Genomic DNA, 19,748 nt, shown 5'->3' with positions numbered 1-19,748 from the left:
AGAAGAGAACTTGATTCCCTCCAGGCACTACATTTTCAATAAGGAAGCTGTCCAAACCAAAAGCAAACTCAAATTCCCAAAATCTGTTCCTTCACTCTCCCTAATATTTCTTCAGTGTAGTCGCTTGACTTCCTGTCAGAAAATTGGAAAGAGCTCTAAATTTCCTGTTTCCACTTGCCCTGAAAATTGGAATTTTTCTAATACAATGTCTTTCATCATGTTGATCTGCTCTGAACAGTCTCAAATTCAAGCCGCAGAGAGGGAGTGTTATTGCTGTAGACTCCAGGCCCAAGAGGGTCTGTGTGTTTATCAGGTTGGAGGAAACAATTCAACATCAATTCTGAAACCTTACATTAAAAGAGAATGACTCAGCACAAAGAGAGAGAGACAGAGGGAGGGAGGGAAAGAGAAAAGGAGAGAGAGAGATTGAGAGAGAGAGATTGAGAGAGAGAGATTGAGAGAGAGAGAGAGAGATTGAGAGAGAGAGAGATTGAGAGAAATATTGAGAGAGTTTATAACTCTTTCCCAGGCTGTGTGTTGTATGTGGCTGCCAGGACCCAGCGCAGAGCTCCACACCAGCACCAAGCGTTCACAGTTTCATGAAAATTATTTCGCTGAGAAACTATGCAGTCTCCAGTCTCCAGACACAAAATTCCATACATAGAAGAGGCAGTGGGACTCTTTTCTAGGTAAATAGTGAGTTAATTATTAGGAAAGGTCTAACCTACTATATTTTCCAATATACTTCCTGGATAATGGCAATAGCTTTACAAGTGATTGCCACATGGTATTCAAAAATTTAAGCAAGCTCAATTTATTAAAATCTGCACAAAGTTAAATCCCTCATAGCTGCTTGGACTTCCCATAGAAGTGGAACGTCAGAAGTGATGACGTGCACAGAAAGTGTTTCTACAATGAGGTTTATCAAGTCCTACTAAAAACACATGGCATGCCCTCCTCCAGTGGCATGGCTCCATTCTCTGTGAATGCCCTCCCCCCACCCCCCAACTAAAGGTTAATTTCATTTGCTACATTACACAGAAGCCCAGGGTTGACAATTGAACTGATGTCCAGAAAGCCATTGGGATTGGTGATTATTGGCTTGGAGAAATGTAATTTCTGGAAAAACTGACAAATTTCTATTACGAATAAATGAGAACAATTTGTAAAACAATTATGATCTGTTATGCTGGGTGTATCATGAAAGTATTTATTCAGCTCTTCAAAAAGAGGTTTCTCCTTTACTTAAAACAATAGATTCTCTTCTCTGCAGTAGAGGGAGTGTCTATGTGGAAGCCCCTTTACTCCTCTGCCTGTCTGTGAGAGTTAAAATTTTAACAGTGAAAGGAGAGGGTTAAAAACAAAGAGGCCAAAATCCTTGCTTACAATGCCATAAAAGAGATCATTTTAGTTTTTGATTACCACCACCATTGTCCTGTTCCAACCCAAACATCTGCCTGTCACCCCATAAACGTACTTACACTTCTCTTCCCTTTATGAGCAAATAAGGGGGCTTTGAGAGACATTTTAATAGAGAGCAGCTGTTTGGCTGCTAAACACTGCATCTGGAGGGGAGTAGGCTATTCACATGGAGGAAAAACACCCTATTGTTTAATTTTCTTAAAGTACACCAATGTTTTACAAAAAGATACTTTAATACATTGGAGGTGCAGAAAAAAAAAGAGCCTCTAAAGTGTTTCTAGAAACCAGTGTATTGCTACCAGAAGGCAGGGGATTGCTGTAATAATAATAATAATAATAATAATAATAATAATAATAATAATAGTGTATAATACAGGGTCAATGACTGCTGTACTGCATGAGCTCAATGCCAGGCAATCCACAAAGATTGACACTTATTTCCTTTTGAAACGATCTCTGCTTCAGACTAAGATGAATCATTATGGTTTCCTTGCTAGGCTCTGACTAAATTTCTGAATGCATGATCCATTTAAAATACTAAAAATAAACGTTAGAACAAAAATCATGGGAACATCTGCTTTACAAAAATTTAAATGAAGCCCTGGCTCCAGGATCCCAGTGTGCTGAGTGAGGCTCCTTATAAACCACTGTGGACCATGCAAACCAATGCCTCTCACTGAGAATCAAGGATGCCTCCACGTCTTCTTTGCTTTTCCTTTGAAAGGTCACTGGATATAGAAGCCCTAAAACCTCAAGGGCATTGAGTTCTGCCCTTGCAGTTGCTTCCATTAAAAGGGACTTAGTTTAGAAGTGGTGATGGATGGCTAACCCAGGCTTTCTCTGGCCTTCTTCCTTCCTTTTTTGTTTTTTGTTTTTCTTTTTTCTCTCATCCCATGTCTGTCTTTCAGCTTCCTGATCCCCGAGGATAAAGAGATTTCAGCATTTGCCTCATCCCTCTCCCCCTCCTTCAGCACCCTGGTCACATATACGACACGGGTTAACCTGCCAGGTATCTGCATTTTTCTATAAGTAATCTAAAACAGGCTCAGAAGGGCAAATATTTCAACACTGTATGAAAACAATACGAACTCTTGGGGGCTCTGTGGTTCTCATCCAGTATAAACACAGAAAGGCTGAATATTAATATGCCGAATAGCCTGTTAACAGTAGGGTGGGGGATGGCTATAGCAAGTCAATTTAACACCACATGAAAACGGACATAGTATGAGAACTTGGATCCATCCTATTCTTTTTTATTAGATATTTTCTTTATTTACATTTCAAATGCTATCCTGAAAGTTCCGTATACCCTCCCCCTGCCCTGCTCCCCTCCACCCACTTCCACTTCTTGGCCCTGGCATTCCCCTGTACTGGGGCATATAAGTTTGCAATACCAAGGGGCCTCTCTTCCCTGTGATGGCCGACTAGGCCATCTTCTGATACATATGCAGCTAGAGACACGGGCTCCTGGGGTACTGGTTAGTTCCACCTATAGGGTTGCAGACCCCTTCAGCTCCTTGGGTGCTTTCTCTAGTGTCTCTATTGGGGGCCCTGTGTTCCATCCAATAGGTGACTGTGAGCATCCACTTCTGTATTTGCCAGGCACTGGCATAGCCTCATACGAGACAGCTATACCAGGGTCCCCGTGTGGATATTTCATTCCTCCTTAGAATAGGGAAAAAAATACCCATGAAAGGAGTTACAGAGACAAAGTTTGGAGCTAAGACAGCAAGGATGGACTATCCAGAGACTACCCCACCTGGGGACCCATCCCATAATCAGCCACCAAACCCAGACACTATTGCATATGCCAGCAAGATTTTGCTGAAGGGATTCGTCCTATTCTTAAAGCCGTATGATAAGACTCTCAAGATTACATAACGCCCTTGGAATTCCCCACAAGGGAGGAAGCTGTGTCAGTTTGTGTCCAAGGCAAAGGGATGGGGTAGGAATATCTTTTTCCATCTCTGTACAAACACTGGGTTTCTCAATTCTCACTCTCTCTTATCCTGTTCATTCTCTCACTTTGTGATTTTGAAACAAGGCCTCTGCTGATCTCAATCTTGCTGTCCTTTTTAACTCCTGATCCTTCTGTCTCTACCTCCCAAGTGCTGGGGTGAGGTGAGCCCCTACCCGGTTCCCATTACCCTTTCTTTCTTTGTCAATGTCAGAGTTTGTAGTATGACTATCTTCAGATTACTCCTGTAATAAAAATGTACATCTTATCACACTTTATTTAAACTCCTTAAAGGTCCATTGTGGTATAGGGACTCTTTCCTTGGAGTACATAAAATCTTACTAAGGAGGCAAGAAATGAACACCACTATTATAGAATGATAAAGAGTAGTATATAACAAAATACTAAATTGTCTATAATTGAGGTCTACTTATGAGAAACACTGAATTTAAACAACTTGGAGGAATGGGAGAAATCAATATTGTGATAGAGTTTGAAAAATAAAAACAAGTGTATTAACAAAAAATTCAGAGCATACAACTTTTGTCTTATACATTTTACCTCTATATAAGCATAATTGAAATACACTATAAGCACATATATGTGATTCCAGGGTCATCAAAAATGGGCAAGAAATAAACGTCCATATAGACTGCACATTTTCTTGCAAGCTTTTGCTTTTAAAATAACCTCATCTGCTTGAGTCATATCATGGTAATTGCTGCAATTAGAACATATAGAAAAATAAATATTTAATGGCAACATATCAGCAAGTGTGTCTTCTCCTGATGACAAGAGAGCACCAATCAGCCAGGGTCTGCATATGCGTGGGGTGTGTGAACACTGCTGTTTATTAATGCTATTGCTCTTTCCCCTAACGGATTGTAGGCACTGCTGGCCAACTCTCCTGCTGTCAGTTCCCTGTCCAAGTTCTTTACAGATTCCTCATGATCTTCATATTGGAAGCAGGTTGTTCACAAGCTCAGAAACTGAAACTATGTCTCCAGCCCAACAGATGTCTCTAGTTGAAAACTAACATTAAGAATCTGAGTTTTAGTATGTCTTTAATTATTGTTTATCTTTAAGGCATTAAAGGCTGCCTAAGCTGGCTTAACAGAAAGAAGTGCTTAGGGATAAGCCAGACAACCTAGTTCAAGCCCCATAACCCACAGGAAGGTGGATATGAGAGAATGGATCCCATAAAGCTGTCCTCTGATCTCCACACACATGTTGAGTCACAAGTGCCCCCCACCCCCACATATAACAGTAGATAAAATCAAGTCTAAACTCTTGTTAAAAGATAGATACTATAAAAGGGAGCCTCGGGAACAAAGAGATGTCCTATAGAATAAAGCCTTAGCTAGTTAGTTTCTCCATGGGACCTCATCTGAGCTTCCCTTGACATTACAGTACATAAAGATGAACAAATCCAAATGGCCCATTTCCTGATGCCGACGCTCCTACTCAGCTTTCCTGTCACTCTGTGTCACACACTCCTTTGAACATCTCTATCCTTAAGTCTTGCGTTTCCCTAATTTCTCATATTATGTTCATCTGGGCGTTCCCTTTCTACTCTGTTTTGTTTAATTTCATACTAAGCCCTGGCTTAAATTTTACTACGTAGACCAGGTGGGTCTCAAGCTTGTTGAGATTCTCCTGGCTCTGTCTCCTGTGTGCTAGGGCTGCAGGTGTGCACACTCCATTCAGTTTGGGGCTGTTTTTTAATTAGGCAAAACACTTAACCATATATTATTATTAATTATGCACATAGATTTTTACATTTTTACTTGTAAGCAGCTGGAGGCAAAGGTGTGCGCATGCCTTCTGCAAGCAGCTAGCATAGCATCTTGCACATAGACGGTACCAAGTGAAAACCGAGAGTTACTCACTGTATCACTGAATAGAAGGAGACAGGAAAAACCCCTTTAATGATTGTCAAAATGAAGGGTGTGGCTGAGGAACCTGTGTAGAACTTCTTCAATGTATTGGCAAAAGAGTTGTTTCTTTAGCAAAGCAAAATTTGTACAACCGAGAAAGCATTGCCAGCACAAAAACTCCATGGCCCACCACAGTTTCTGCCTCTTGGATAGCAATGGAAAAAATGTTCAAGTCATGTACCCCGGGAGCCAAAGAGATGACTTAGCAGGTGAAAGTATTTGCTGTGCCGACTTCATGCTAGAGTTTGATCCCCAGAACACTCCTCCCACCCCACCCTCCACTGAAGGAGGGAGCTGACTCAACTTTGTCCCCTGACCTCTCCACCAATGCCTTGACACTCTCTCTCTCTCTCTCTCTTCCATAGGTGTGTGTGTGCATGTGTGTGTGTGTGTGCACATGTGGTTTGTCCCTCTCCCTCTTTCATAATGATGATGACGACGATGATGAAGATAATAAAATAAAAACAAAAAGCCGTAAATGGCTTGTGCCTATTCCCACTGCCTTCTCTTGTCTGTTCCATTCACTTGCATCCGTCAGATTCTCTTTCCAGAGTTCTGAACAGTCATCACTGTTGAAAGCAGAAATGCTGCAAGCAGAATCTTTTCATTACAGAAATGTAACCTCTAACGAAAACACTGCTTTTACCTTTCATAATCTTCGCACTGGTGGGTGATTGTTACCAGTGTCTCGTCATGTTTCTCATGTGTGAGGTGTCGACGTGGAATCTAAAAGAGAAAAATATAAAAACACAAAGGATGCAAGGCTCAGATGTGGGAAGAAAAATCTATCAGTCTCGGAAAGAAAACCACCTGTTAGATGCATTTTTCCATCCAAAGTCATGTTTTTATTCTCATGACTTATTTTCCAGCGTGTCAGTCATGAGAAGAGAGACCACAAGTGTGCTTTCTGTGTGCTTCAGCGACAGGGTAAAGAGCTGGGTATAAACAAAGTCTCAGCCTTTCAGTTAAGGAAGACTCTGATGACAGAGAGAAATTGTCCAGTAACAGGGAGACGGCTGGGCATAAACTGTTAAAGCTGTCAGGCTGACATGTTTGCAATTCAATTAGCCACACTGTAGGGACAAGCTGTCCAGGGTCTCACCACCACCCAGCACAATGCCTTTCTTCCCAGAGCACCCTTTCCTCCAGGTTTTGTTCAAGGGGAATTGGTAATCATTTCCACTTTCAGGATGACAGAAGAAATTAGTGATGCTACAACTAAAAGAAATGCTTTTTACTTCGCATTTTTCTATTGAATATTAATTGCAGCATAGTTACCCAAACTGTTAAAAGCTACACAGGCAACGTGGTGCCTCAGATGGTACATAGCAGACACTTGAACTTGAAGAGTTAGATGAATCATGTATATTTTGAAAGCTAATTCCTGCAGGAAGTTAACACATTTTAAATGCCCCTGGAAACTAGTAATTGCCATGATCCCTTTAGAAAACGCAGGGAGTTGGGTCTCTGGGAAACAGGAGGGTAGCTTGTCTGAGTTTTTTGAGTTTCTGTCAAATTTTAATAACTGGCCCCCAAAGTCTGCTCATCGCAGGTCTCTGAGAAGGACTCACGTTACCTATTGGCAAACTACCTTCACACAGTGTGGGAGGGTGGCTTTTTGTTTCATTTTGTTTTCGACTCGTGGCAGCTGTTTAAAAGTCATCTGTTACCACCATGGCAGCCAGTTACTAGATGAAAGCAGAATGCCTCTTGGGACTGTTGAAAGAACTGGACCACCAACTAGTATAACTTTTTTTTCCTTCTAATTATGCAAAATTACATAACTGCTTCTCTTCTTTGTGTGGTGCTCCAGAGATGTTGCACAATTCCCCACACTCATGGAAGAGAAAAGCCAGAGATACCTGACAACTAGGGGCCTATCCTGGCAGCTTTAGAAGTTGAGCTTTTTTTTTAAATATATAAATGAAGTAATAAATAAGTTTGTAACAATGCCTATAAATGTGCTATTAGTTTAAATGAGGCATTAAGAACTCTACTACCCGGAGTCGCCAAAGGAAGCAGCGGAAGCCCAGAGAGGCCAACAACCAGTCAGCTGCCAACCTAGGACTAACTAGAGATGTAGTTCTTTATGTTTATTCCTCCACAATTGCACATTGTAGATGGGATATTTGAAATATAAGTATATTTCTTTTAACAGTAATGTTTACATTATAAATGAAACCTCATCAATAGATATGACAAAGGCAGTGGTCTCACATTATTTGGCAGATGGAAAGGGAAACCTTGAGACTTCATCTGCACTAAATCCCAGATTAGGGTAACTTCAAGTTGCCCCACAAACAACTGTAGTGAAATATGCTCCTTAATAATCTCAGCACTTGGGAAGTAGAGGCAGGCGGATTTCTGAGTTCGAGATCAGCCTGATCTACAAAGTGAGTTCCAGGACAGCCAGGGCTACACGGAGAAACCCTGTCTCTAAATAAAATAAATAAATAAATAAATAAATAAATAAATAAATAAAAAATCACTAAGTAAATGAAGCACAGAATCCCTCTGGCTGGGTTGCTATGTCCTTGCATGGCTTGGGTCCTGGAAAGCTGACTAAATGTCCTGAGGGAATGGAGAAAGTATAGACACACAGACACAGAAGAGCTGGGATCGAGTGGACCAGGCTCTCTGATGTAGAAGCTGCAGCACCCAGAAAGCTCAGTGTGTTTATTTTATACAGCTGAATAGAGACACAGGACTATTGAATACAGATAAACAAGGAGGCAGGGCTATTACACAGCTGACCAAGATGGCAGGTTTAGCTCATCTTGGCAAGAGAAGTCTGTGGAGGAGAGTAGTCTTCAGGGTGTAAAAGCCTAGGGGGAAGCCAAGAGAATATTAGCATGGACATTATCTGCACACTGTCAAAATTCTCACTTGGAACAGAGGAAGCCTTAGACATTCCTCTGAGACCAACCATGAGAAGGCTTTGGCACTCCCATGAGTCTGAGCCATTGGACCTTTGACGTGGTCATGACCATGTCAAACAATACACAGCCAATCAGAACGTCACTCAATCCCTACACTGGGTGATCATGAACTCACTGAAGTTCTCTTGGATGGTATGAAGACTAGCAGACAGATAGACAGACAGACGGACAGACAGAGTAAACACCAGGCAGGAGGCCCTGAGTCACAGGTACACTGGGACTAAGAGAACATGGCAATTATCTTTGATAATTTCTTGTTCAATGTAAATTAAGACATTTTAACTTTATTAAACATTTTACATACTTAAACCAGATCTGAAATAAAATAAACAAGCTGGACACAGATTTTTTTTTTTTTGCAAGAGCAATTGTGCTGGAGGTATAGAAGAAGGGTCAACCAAAACAACATGCATAAAAGTGCCATAAGGAAACCCGTGACTTTTTATGCCAATTTAAAAAAATTAGTAAAAATTTAAAATTGCATGTGAATGCTAAAGAAACGGTGTTAGAACCAAGGGTGTGTCAAACCACGCCACCTGTTTGCAGGAGCACAACAGAAGTCACTATTTTTGGATGCTCATAGTCATCTACAGGATGGAACACAGGGCCCCCAATGGAGGAGCTAGAGAAAGTACCCAAGGAGCTAAAGGGATCTGCAACCCTATAGGTGGAACAACAATATGAGCTAACCAGTACCCCCCAGAGCTCATGTCTCTAGCTGCATATGTATCAGAAGATGGCCTAGTCAGCCATCATTGGGAAGAGAGGCCCCTTGGTCTTGCAAACTTTATATGCCCCAGTATAGGGGAACACCAGGGCCAAGAAGTGGGAGTGGGTGGGTAGGGGAGCATGGCAGAGGGAGGGTATAGGAAACTTTCGGGATAGCATTTGAAATGAAAATAAAGAAAATATCTAATAAAAAAAAAGAAGCCATTATTTTGCCTAGAAGTACTTGTGTCTCTTATAGATATCATGGTCTAACAGAGGTCTTGCCATGATACATCTGATCCCTCTCCAACAAAGTTACTGTCAATTTATTACCCTCTGCTAAGATCACCCCTAAAACTTATGATCTATTCCTTTGGAAACCTTCAGGAAAGTTCTACATTTAAGTTGGATGACTGAGATGAGGAACATCAAGCTGCACAATGCCAATGGCTTTCAAAGGATCCCAGGATGGAACCCCTGAAGCTGCTCTCCCAACCCTCCACCTGCTTGAGAGCTACTTTTTAAGCCACAGAGCTAGAGCAGCAGAATGGCTGTGAGCAGCTTGCTTTGAAGTCTAATTTTCCCACACCTCTCCATCTCCTCTTCTGTAAGCAGGGGTGATGAGTGCATCCTTCACAGGACTGCAATTAGCTGGAGTGCCTGCCTGGTAGGTAGCTAGTACTGTACAATTTTAAAAATTGGGACACAGTGTCATATTCCCCTAAGTAACACAGTATGCTGGGAAAAAGTCTGTGCAGCAGTCATGCTATTTTGGCTCCTTCTGAGTAGGTGGGTCAGTTCACTACCTTGACTCATGATCCTATTGACACAGCTTGATGTGTACCAGTAGATATGAATTATTATTTCTAAGATTTTTATGGCTAATGATTTCAGGTAAGGCTAAGGAGATGGCCTCGGAGAAGTCAATATGAAGTGACAAGCCTTAGAGGTTGCAGATCAGGGGTTTCTTGTTTTCATATCCCAGCATGGGCCAGAGTAAGGTCTTTCTGCCTTAACAATAGAAAAGTGATCATATGCTAACTGCATATGATGAATTGGAAGATAAACATTATTGTCAGTTAAGAGTAGAGGGTGACACTTCATTGTCGCCAACAGTGTTTTGCTTGAATTTTTAGTAGAGTATTTAAACTGTTTTATTATTACATTTTTTTTGTCAACAAAGCAGGAAATCAGAAAGATTAAAACTTGATTTAAAGTTGCTTCAAAATTTAGTTTCCATGGTGAAATAAATTATAAGTCATATATAATTTTTAGGACCATAAGATTAAGCATTAAAGAACATAGGAAGAAAGATACCCAAGTGGTTGACTCAAGCTAAAAGAAAGTAAGTTTTTTCCTTCCCATCGCTTGATTAATTTCTTCTTCTTTTCTCCCACCCACTTCCTCCTTTTCACAAAGGAATCTCTATATTGCTAAAGAAGCAGATGGTGCTTTGTGTTTAACATAACCAAGACTTGCCTTTAATTCTTGGATGAAGTTCAGTACATCAGTGAAGATCATAAGTTGTTTGATTGTTTAAGCAGAAGTTTACACAATCAAGTTCCAAAATAATTCAAACTTAGAAAATAGACACATTGTTGGAAATATGCTGTGCTGATCAAGTCTATGTTATATTGTTGGAATGTGTTAGAATATAAATATCATAAAAGGTATGACACCTTCTCTTAAGACAGGAGGTGCTTGATGCTGACAAGTGATTTTTATCTTTACAACATGCGCTTTTGTGGGTGTTCCATTTGTAGCTCATTATACTTGCTTAGCAAGCCTGTTTCATTTCAGGATCTGCCTTTGGTAAATTTAAAATTAAATGTTAACCAGGTTCAGTATATTTTTATGATGCATCCTAAGTAAGCATTAAACCACCATCAAAATATTATCCTCTTTTGTACATATAACCACTGAAAATTCTAAAAGATACTGTGTTGCAAATACATATATATATTCATTCACATATTTTTATATATAGAAACAGCCACTAAAATTTTATGGTGTTTTGGTATAAGAGTACTGGATGCTGTCTCAGAAGATCCAGAACCCACATGCTGGCTCACAATCATCTGTAACTCTAGTTCCATGGGATCTGCTGGTCACACACACACACACACACACACACACACACACCATTAAAACATAGAAAATAAAAAATAAGAATATGAATCAAACATCTCTAATAGACTGCAAAGAATATCCACAAGTAGAAAGTTAATAAAACATTAAGACTATGAGAGTAATATGTCAATATTATTTTACTGTATTAAATAGTTAAATATATGCCTTCTATTCCTAGTAGAGAACTATTGCCCATCTCAGCTTCTGATTAATCCTGTGATTCTAATTTTGGTTTCTTCATAAAAAGGCAACAATGCTTTCTGAACCCATAGTGTTTACAAATTTTTATGGTATTTTTCAATCACATTCAAATTTAGTCTGATTACTACCTGTATTGAAATTTTCCCAGGTATACAAGTTAGCTTGCATAGACACAATAATTCTACATTTTTAGTTACATACAACATAATACACATACATTTCACTTAAACTGTATAATTACAAATAAACATATATCCACAAGTATCTTGGGAAGACAAATAAAACTGATTTTTCATAAATGCCCTGTTCAGCTTTCAAAGGTAACAAAAAATGAACTGGTTGTTTCTCGATGGCTCATGTGTAAGAGTGCTTGCCATGCAAGAATAAAGTTCTGAGTTCAATCCCTAGCTATCAAATGCTAGAGATGACCATGCACATCTGTAACCCAAGTGCTGAGAAGGCTAGAGACAGGAAGGTTACAGGGAAGGTTACAGGAAGGTTAAGATGGTTGCCATCTTAGCTCCAGAGTCAGTGAGAGACTCTGTCTTAGAGGAGTTCTGTGGAAAGCGACAAAGAAGGACACATGACATCAGTGGATCTGTTCTCCTTACAGACACATGAACAGTTGTAGTCACATACACACAGACATGTAAAACAAACACACATAATACTTGTACACACATACACACACACACGTGCACACATGCTCGCTCTCTCTCTCTCTCTCTCTCTCTCTCTCTCACACACACACACACACACACACACAAACACACACACACACACACACGAGTGAGCTATTTCAACCATGAGCATATGGCCTGCCCTTCGTGCCATTCCTATACTGTAGAGAGAACAGAGAGTGTGTTGAGTTCGTGGTTGGCTGGAGACTGAGGAAATAGAACAGATTCAGCCAGGAAAGGACAGATACTTACAGAGTCAGGAAGCTTAACATCAACAAGTGGTCACATGGCTGCAGTGAATGGGTAAATGAATCTGTCTTCTTCACTCATTAAATTCATTCAGAAATAAAGCCACGAGAGGAAGGTACAGCATTTGTAATGTTTAGTTACCTTCACTTTGCCTAGAAACTTCTGTGGGAGTCTTTTTGCAAATTTCAAAACATAAAATATTTGATGCCAATATGTTGATAAAAATAATCAACAGTGGTTCCTGCTATTATCAACAAAATAAATAAAAATAAAAAGTAAGGTAACCAGGGGGAAAACCCATCATAGATTAGAAATTATAGTTGTCTTTTTCTTTTCCACGTGCATTTCTCACCTGATGATTAAATTAATTTATTAAATTAGAGCTTATTAAATTAAATGTAAAATATTAAGTCTTTTATTCTCTGTATATCAATTTTCAGAACCACAGTTTAATTGAATCAACTCTAAGGGTGCTGGAAGTATAAAACTCTAGACTATCGCTTCCAAGAATCTGTGGTCAGAGCCTGGGACTGGGTGAGTATCCTCACTGAGTAGCACCGAAGCTGCTCATTTGTATTTGCTGGCTATCAAAGCAGAACTGGGGACTTGCACCATCTGAGAATTGCAATCTAATATGTCAAAGTTTTAAGTGCACTTAATGATTTGTCAACTTGGCTGATAATAAACAATGTCTCTCCAGTGTGGTCAAACCACTGACAATGCCATCCACACTTGGCACCGTGAGGACACCCTGACTTCTCTGCCCACTTCCTATCTGTTTTTTATGTTACAGCCATGTTCTTAAAACACATTTGCTCTTGTCGTCACCCCTCTTCCCACACACATAGTAAAAACTGTGTGGTCTTCAGTCACAATGATAGAGTTGTTAACACAGCTGAAAAGCTTGGAATCCCTCAGATGGGTCACCAGACTCTCTGCTATTCCCAGATCCTTGCCATTTATGCTCCCCAGTCACCATGGTGACAAGTTCCTCCACAGTGAGTGCTCCTTTCTACTCTGCTCCCTGCTCCCTCTAGACCCATTCTTCCCACAAAAAGCAATCTCTGTATATCCATTAATGTGAACTTTTATGACTTGCTCAGCCCTCTTAGCAGCATGAACTTTGACTTTACTATTTTAGAGCATATCATTGTCTATCCTAGATCATTTTTCTGCATCAGACTGCAAATTCTATGAGCTTGTCGTTCTGTGACAAGCACATGCCCAGTATTCAATGTTTGGTTACATAAGTACCCTACAAACAAGGAATGAATGAACTGAACACTGAGTATGGCAGCAGATCAGCAGATAGGTATACACAGAACTGTACCACAACTGGTACAGAATTTAGAAAACATTTCTCTAATAACACCTTAAACACCATGTTTAGGCTAAATCATTCTTCATACACGAAATAACCTGTTTGTATGTTCAAGAAGCCTTATACCTAAAGCCCCACACAATAGTTCTCTGTGTGTATTTGCATACATGTGTGCAAACATACACACACACACATACACACACACGTGCACAGAAAAATAAAACATACCAATTAACTATCAAACTTAACAAACTTTACAAGCACAAAGAAAAGCCACCACTCCAATATTTCAGAATATTTCTATGAGCAAAAGTAGATGCTCAGCTTTATTTGTTTGTAAACAGTGTCTTCATGTGTAGCTTAGGGTAGCCTCAAACTCACTATGTAACTCAGCTGCCCCAAAACTTTTGTCTGATCTGCCTTAGTCCCCTAGGTATTAGGATTGCAGGTGGACACCATCCTACCCTGTTAGGGTTTTTAAAATATGATAACATAAGTCAACAACAGCAATAAAAGGTATGCCTTCTACATTCCCATTTATCCACTGCCTCTAGTCGACAGAATTCTCACACTTAGCTAGTAGTGAAGTTGCTTATATTGTGGAAGAAATTGGAGGGAAGGAAATTTATACACCTGTCTCATTTACAGTAATGGCTCAAGGGAAATCACGAATGAGAGATCTTTGGCTACACATCATTTGGATAAATCAAAAGAAATAACCAAAGAGCTATAGTTTGAGTTTGAGGTATTTTTTCCATTTCATGTTTCTGAGAAAGGTGTTAAATCAGGGGACTTTTAACACCTGTTTCCTTCTAAGAAATCATTTTGCTGTATATCAGTCAAGTTTTGCTACCACAGATTCTCCATAGTTCAGTCACATCAGGGTACCTGCATTTCTTTCATCTGAGAAAAATGTCACTTGGGGGGCCTCAATTCCAAATATTTCCAAGTCCAGAAATCAGGGACCAGCAGCAGGAAACTCAGTGTCTTTCACCCTAGCTACTAGAAACTACAATCTGTAGACAGTATTGAAAACTTTTTCCAATACTGTGAGTCATGAAAATTAGTGAAGCCAGGATTATTGCAATCCCGCTGAGGTGCACATGGGCTTAGTGAAAACTCATCACCAACCGACTTCTAGCCAATGATGTAGGCCTTCTGCAGATTCCCTCATCTGCAGAAAAATCAGTGTCTCCTTATTCTTGGTCTTTATTCTGCTCTCTCCTAGGAAATACTATTTTATTGAAGCTTTTTATTGAGCAGTTTTAATTAAAGTTCCTCAAATTACAAATTTGTCCTCTTAAGCACTTTAATGGAAAGCTAATTAGATTTAAAATCAAAAGATATGGATCTCACCTATCTCTTACATCCAACAAGCTAGCTGCCCTTTACACTAAGCTTCATCTATGAAGCAGATAGAATGCTTGCCTTTTTCAAAAGAAGGAGCCTAATAGTGAAACAGGATGGTCCATTTTAGAACACCCTTCAGCTCCCCTGACTACCTGATGATTTGATTCCTGGTGTTTCCTGGTGAACTGAAAGTTCTATATGTGGTAGGATTTAAGCTATATTTGATGCGTCAAAACTGACTAAAAATCCTGTAGAGAAAGTGAGTTTTAAGAGCTACAAATGTTATCATGAATGTAATTATTGATGAACGTGGACTACTGTGAGGAAGGACAGAAATGTTGGACTAAAGATGGGTCTTCTCTATTGAAGTTCAGCTCAGGAAAAACCTGTCATAGGTAGTTTTCATATCCACGACAAGTAAGCCAGCCCCACCTCCGTCCTTAGCCTCTTCCTAACAGTATCACTTCCTCCAGACACATGCCCATTTACTTGAAAGGGAAATTGGTAAAGGTCGGGCTGGGCCAATGTTTGTTTACAAACCTGGGGATTGATCTAGGTATTCTTTTATACTATGTAAGCCATCCATCACTCTGCTGCAACCTCACCCCAGCTTATTTGCTTGGCTTCCGCTTCTCTAAGACAAGACTTTGTAATGTTCCTAGATATTCTAATCTGCACTAAATTTTTTAAGATGAAGAATATGGTGTGTTTTTAAGTGTCATCACGGAAACGTCAATCAACCATACACAGTGTAATTCCCGGAGCCACACAGAAAGCACCTTGCAGCTCAATACTCAGGTGATCATCCTCAGATTGACAAAAGTAAACACAAAGAACTGAAGCTGGGAGCACAAAGTCTGGGTTCTACACAGAGCAACAGAAGAGTGAAGTCTGTGTCTCTCGGCTCCCAATGAAAATCAGTGAAAGACAGTCAGTTATGACCATCAGAAATGATGGCTGAGCTCGGACCACACTGATGGAGGCTTTCTCCTGGAGATGAGGGCCAAGATTTGTATCTGAATCTGTTCTTTGGCTTTTATAAGTTGGATGCTCTCAGAACAATTATATCTAAATATTTGTTGTTATTTTAAAATATTATTTCATGTGTTCAAATAAGCAACAGATATTCTAATCAAAAATTAATTTTCCTGTACTAATCCATATTTAGGCAAATTCCAATCTGTCCATATCAGACATGTTTCTTACCATAAGTCAAACAATTGCTTTTGATATTATTTATGTGTTTTACATTTTATCCTGCAAGTAATATTAAAAAAGAATGCATATTTTTCACTGAAGCTGAACAGAATTTCTCTAATTTTAATACACTACAGTGCTTTCTATTGTCTGAGAATGTCATACAAGCATACATTGTGTATTAACCAAATCTAGCTCCTTTCTCACCCTGGAATTTCTCCCATTATTCCTCCCCGACTCCATGTGCTCTTCTTTCAGAAGCCAGTGGATACACTTAGTGCTACTAAAATGTGTGTAGGTGAAGGGAAGTGTACTGTGTTTGTTTTCAAAGCAGTCCCATGTATTCCTGAGGCAGTACTCTATATAACATGGGTGTAGGAAAGGACTTCCTGTTTTGGACTCAATTTGGCCAAGCATTAACGCCAACCATTGACAAGTGAACTTCCTGAAACTAAAAAGCTAAACAGAAACTAAAACTGTTAAAGAAATCATCAGCCTTCTAAAGAGAAAGCCCTCAGAATGGGGAATAATCTTGGCTGGAGGATTATATGCAGAACATACAGTGAATTTGAAAAACAAAGAGTCAGAAACAAAACAAAACAAATGACCCATTCAAAAAAAAAATGGTCCTGGAACCTGAAGAAAGAGTTCCCCAAAAAAGTAAAAATGGCTAAGGAATGCCTTTTAAAAATTCATTGTCCTCAAAAAATTATGGAAATCACATCAGAACAACATCTTATTCCAGGCAGAATTGCAAAAATCAAGAAAACAACTGGCAACAAATACTGGAGGGGAAAGGGGGAAAGGGAGCCTTGTTCTCTGTAGAATTGCAAAGTGGTGCGAACATTATGAAAGTTGGTGGGGAGAATTCTCAAAAAGATAAAAAAGCTACCATACATCCAGCTATACCACTCTTTGGCATATCCCCAAGGGAACCAGTATCCTTCTCCACAGCTACCAAGCATGTTCATTGCTGCTCTAGTCACAATAGTTAGGAAATGAAAACAACCTAAATAAATTCTGACTGGTAAATGGATAATGAAAATGTGGTAGATACGCACTATGGAGTATTATTATTCAACTACCAAAATTAAGAGAGCAAAACAAGACCATGGCTAGGATAGGGGTGGGGGAGTTACAGTAAGGGGATAGTAGAGTATAATTAATCAGAATAGAGAAATGGGAAAATGAGGTACTGTGGGTATGGAGAGGGGTAAATACTGAAGAATGTGGGAGGAGGAAAAAGAGAAGTAGCAGGACACAAGTGATCTGATGGGGTAATGAGAAAAGGGAGAAAAGGAAAGGGGGGAATATGCTTAATTACAGCCTCAAAAACAGACTAACTAACAACAATAACGGCAAGCCACTGAGAACATTTGGTGTTCCGCAATCTACTGTTTTTGCTTCTGACAAGGTTGCATGTATCCCAGACTGGCTTAGCATTTGCTACCTAGTGGAGGATAAATTTCTCACCCTTCTGCCTGAACCTCTTGGTCGCTGGAATTCTATTCATGGGCTGCCACAACCAGTTTACTTGTTTCGTTTGGAAACTCAATGATGTAAGCTGTATTTTTCAGGGGGAAAAAAAAAAAAAAACATTGAACAACTTTCCAAAAGAGAATATGTGACTAATGACAAAGTATTCTCTAAAACTGAAAGGAAAAAAAAACTATGGCTATACCTCAAAAATGATGCTGAGCACAGTGACAAGAGTGCCATCCCTTGAGAGTCACCTAGACATAGATAGCCCACAGCACTTGTCTACACTCTTTTATAACTGAAGGAAACCTTTCTACCTATTTTGAGCTTGAGGTGAGGATCAAAAGAATGGAAGGGGCAAGCTCCCTTCAGATCCATGTCTTTAGATGTCTGAGATGATCAGACCAGCTTACTATGGAGTTTAGATTCTTTTTACAGAAGTAATCAAACCTAAGACTCAGCTTCTTGTGATTACAAATTAGTTCTTCCTTGTGCCTCACTTAGATCCTGAAAACTGGGACAACGGCTACAAATCTAATGGGGAGGTTGTACTAGAGGCTAAGATATCTTAATTAAATGTATACTTCATGGAGACAGCGGGCAGGAACAATCTGTGGTAGAGACAAGTATGTTAGGGCTAGATATGCAGACACATGTAGGTGGTAAAAAGGAAAGAAAGACATGAGGAGGGTTTTTTACTGCAAAATACATTGCAGTTTGCAATTTTAATCTTTCAAAATGTTGATTAAAAATAGTTTATGAAAATTGATCCGCTCTATAAATACTTTAATACTTGTCTCTTGTCTTTGTCTGGGCCCTTGGAGGTCGTGTGCAGCAGGAATGAAATTGTGGAAGCCTCACCAAGGATCAGAATGCACTCCGGGCTTCAGGACAACTCAAGAAGGATGATGCCTATCAGCATCTCTTAGCAAGAAATTTCTTGGCTGTGCTTGCAGCTTAATGAAACAGCATCATGATGCCCACAGACAACTAGCCTACCTCGTTCTGTCCACTACTAAAATAAGTTTCCTCTGAGAGCATATTTAAACTATTCCTAGAAAATTTGTTTTCTAATCTCCTTTAGAAAGACTAAATAAACCTAGTGAATTTATTCTTAAAAACAACCCATTATTTTAGAAGTCCATATTAACGTGATTACATAATAGCATGCACAATGTAATGGAGAAGTTCCCCAGCTATGGATCACACCGAATGATGCTTTCATTGAGCCCTATTTAATCGCTATTAATGAACTCTGTAGCAGCATGAGAAAGTGACTGGAGTGAAATTATTCATATGCTTACTTAAATTAGCTGCCATTTATAGAATTTGATCTAAATTGTACTCATATAGCAAGGAGTTCATTTCAATAACCTATGTGGTATGGATGAAATACCTAAATGGCAAAGCTCTCAAATGAATATTTGAAAGGGAAACATCACACATTATTACACCTGCAACAAGTTCCTTGTTATCTCGCACCTGGAACACACAGACCCTTGTTCTGGTTGCTAACAGTCCTGAGCTCATAATCACACAGGCACATGATTTCAAAAGAGAAAGCTTAAGCCTTTCATGAAGGACAGTTAGAGGATATTCAAGCAAACTGAAAGCAAAGGCACACGTCCTGTGTCACTCACCATGCTCTGTATGATCGTTCCTCTCAGAGCTAGGTAGGGCACAGCAGAGTGTAACACGGAGTCCTTGTTTTAAGAGCTCCAATCAAACAGTAACTAAGTGGTTTAAATAGAAACATGTATTTTGAAAGGTTAATCCGCCCATGCACAGGGAACTCCCCCTTGTCACTCTACCACCAGTAGCTATTAATATTCCCTTCTCAGTACAAACACAATCTATAGATGAAAAGATCCACGACCTATGTGAAACACCACAGAGGATTCCCTCTTAGTCTCTAATGTTGCAATGGAAACACAAGAAAACAACAGACTTCTTCAGGCAATAGGGGTCCTACAGGAAATCCACCTGCCCACTGAGTGGAAAAGTTCTATCAGGTTTAAAGGGCCACACATAAAGAGAAGTTTAGAATTAGTATAATTTACTGTAAGGACCACACAGGTCAAACACTCATTTCTAAGAATGTTCCTCTCTTTCCTCTCACCATTTCTTTCCCTGAGAGAACCACTACCGAGGTTAATATCTAAATATCAGTCTTTAAAA

At 39.6% G+C, this 19,748-nt stretch overlaps 1 long non-coding RNA gene across 1 annotated transcript in view; it reads right to left on the bottom strand.

The window, feature by feature from the left end:
- LOC108169147 overlaps nucleotides 1-19,283 on the bottom strand; it is a 51,827-nt gene extending 32,544 nt beyond the window's left edge. Inside the window, exons 1-2 of the long non-coding RNA XR_001785269.1 lie at nucleotides 19,211-19,283; nucleotides 5,963-6,042 (exon numbers count right to left, since the gene is read on the bottom strand). This is a non-coding gene — a long non-coding RNA (uncharacterized LOC108169147). The remainder of the gene's footprint in view (nucleotides 1-5,962; nucleotides 6,043-19,210) is intronic.
- Nucleotides 19,284-19,748: the final 465 nt, after the last annotated feature.

The sequence above is a fragment of the Mus musculus genome, chromosome 6 (assembly GCF_000001635.26).
Source record: "Mus musculus strain C57BL/6J chromosome 6, GRCm38.p6 C57BL/6J".
Lineage (NCBI taxonomy): Eukaryota > Metazoa > Chordata > Mammalia > Rodentia > Muridae > Mus > Mus musculus.
The sequence above is the reverse complement of the archived record's forward strand: the minus strand, read 5'-3'. Positions and strand labels throughout refer to the sequence as shown.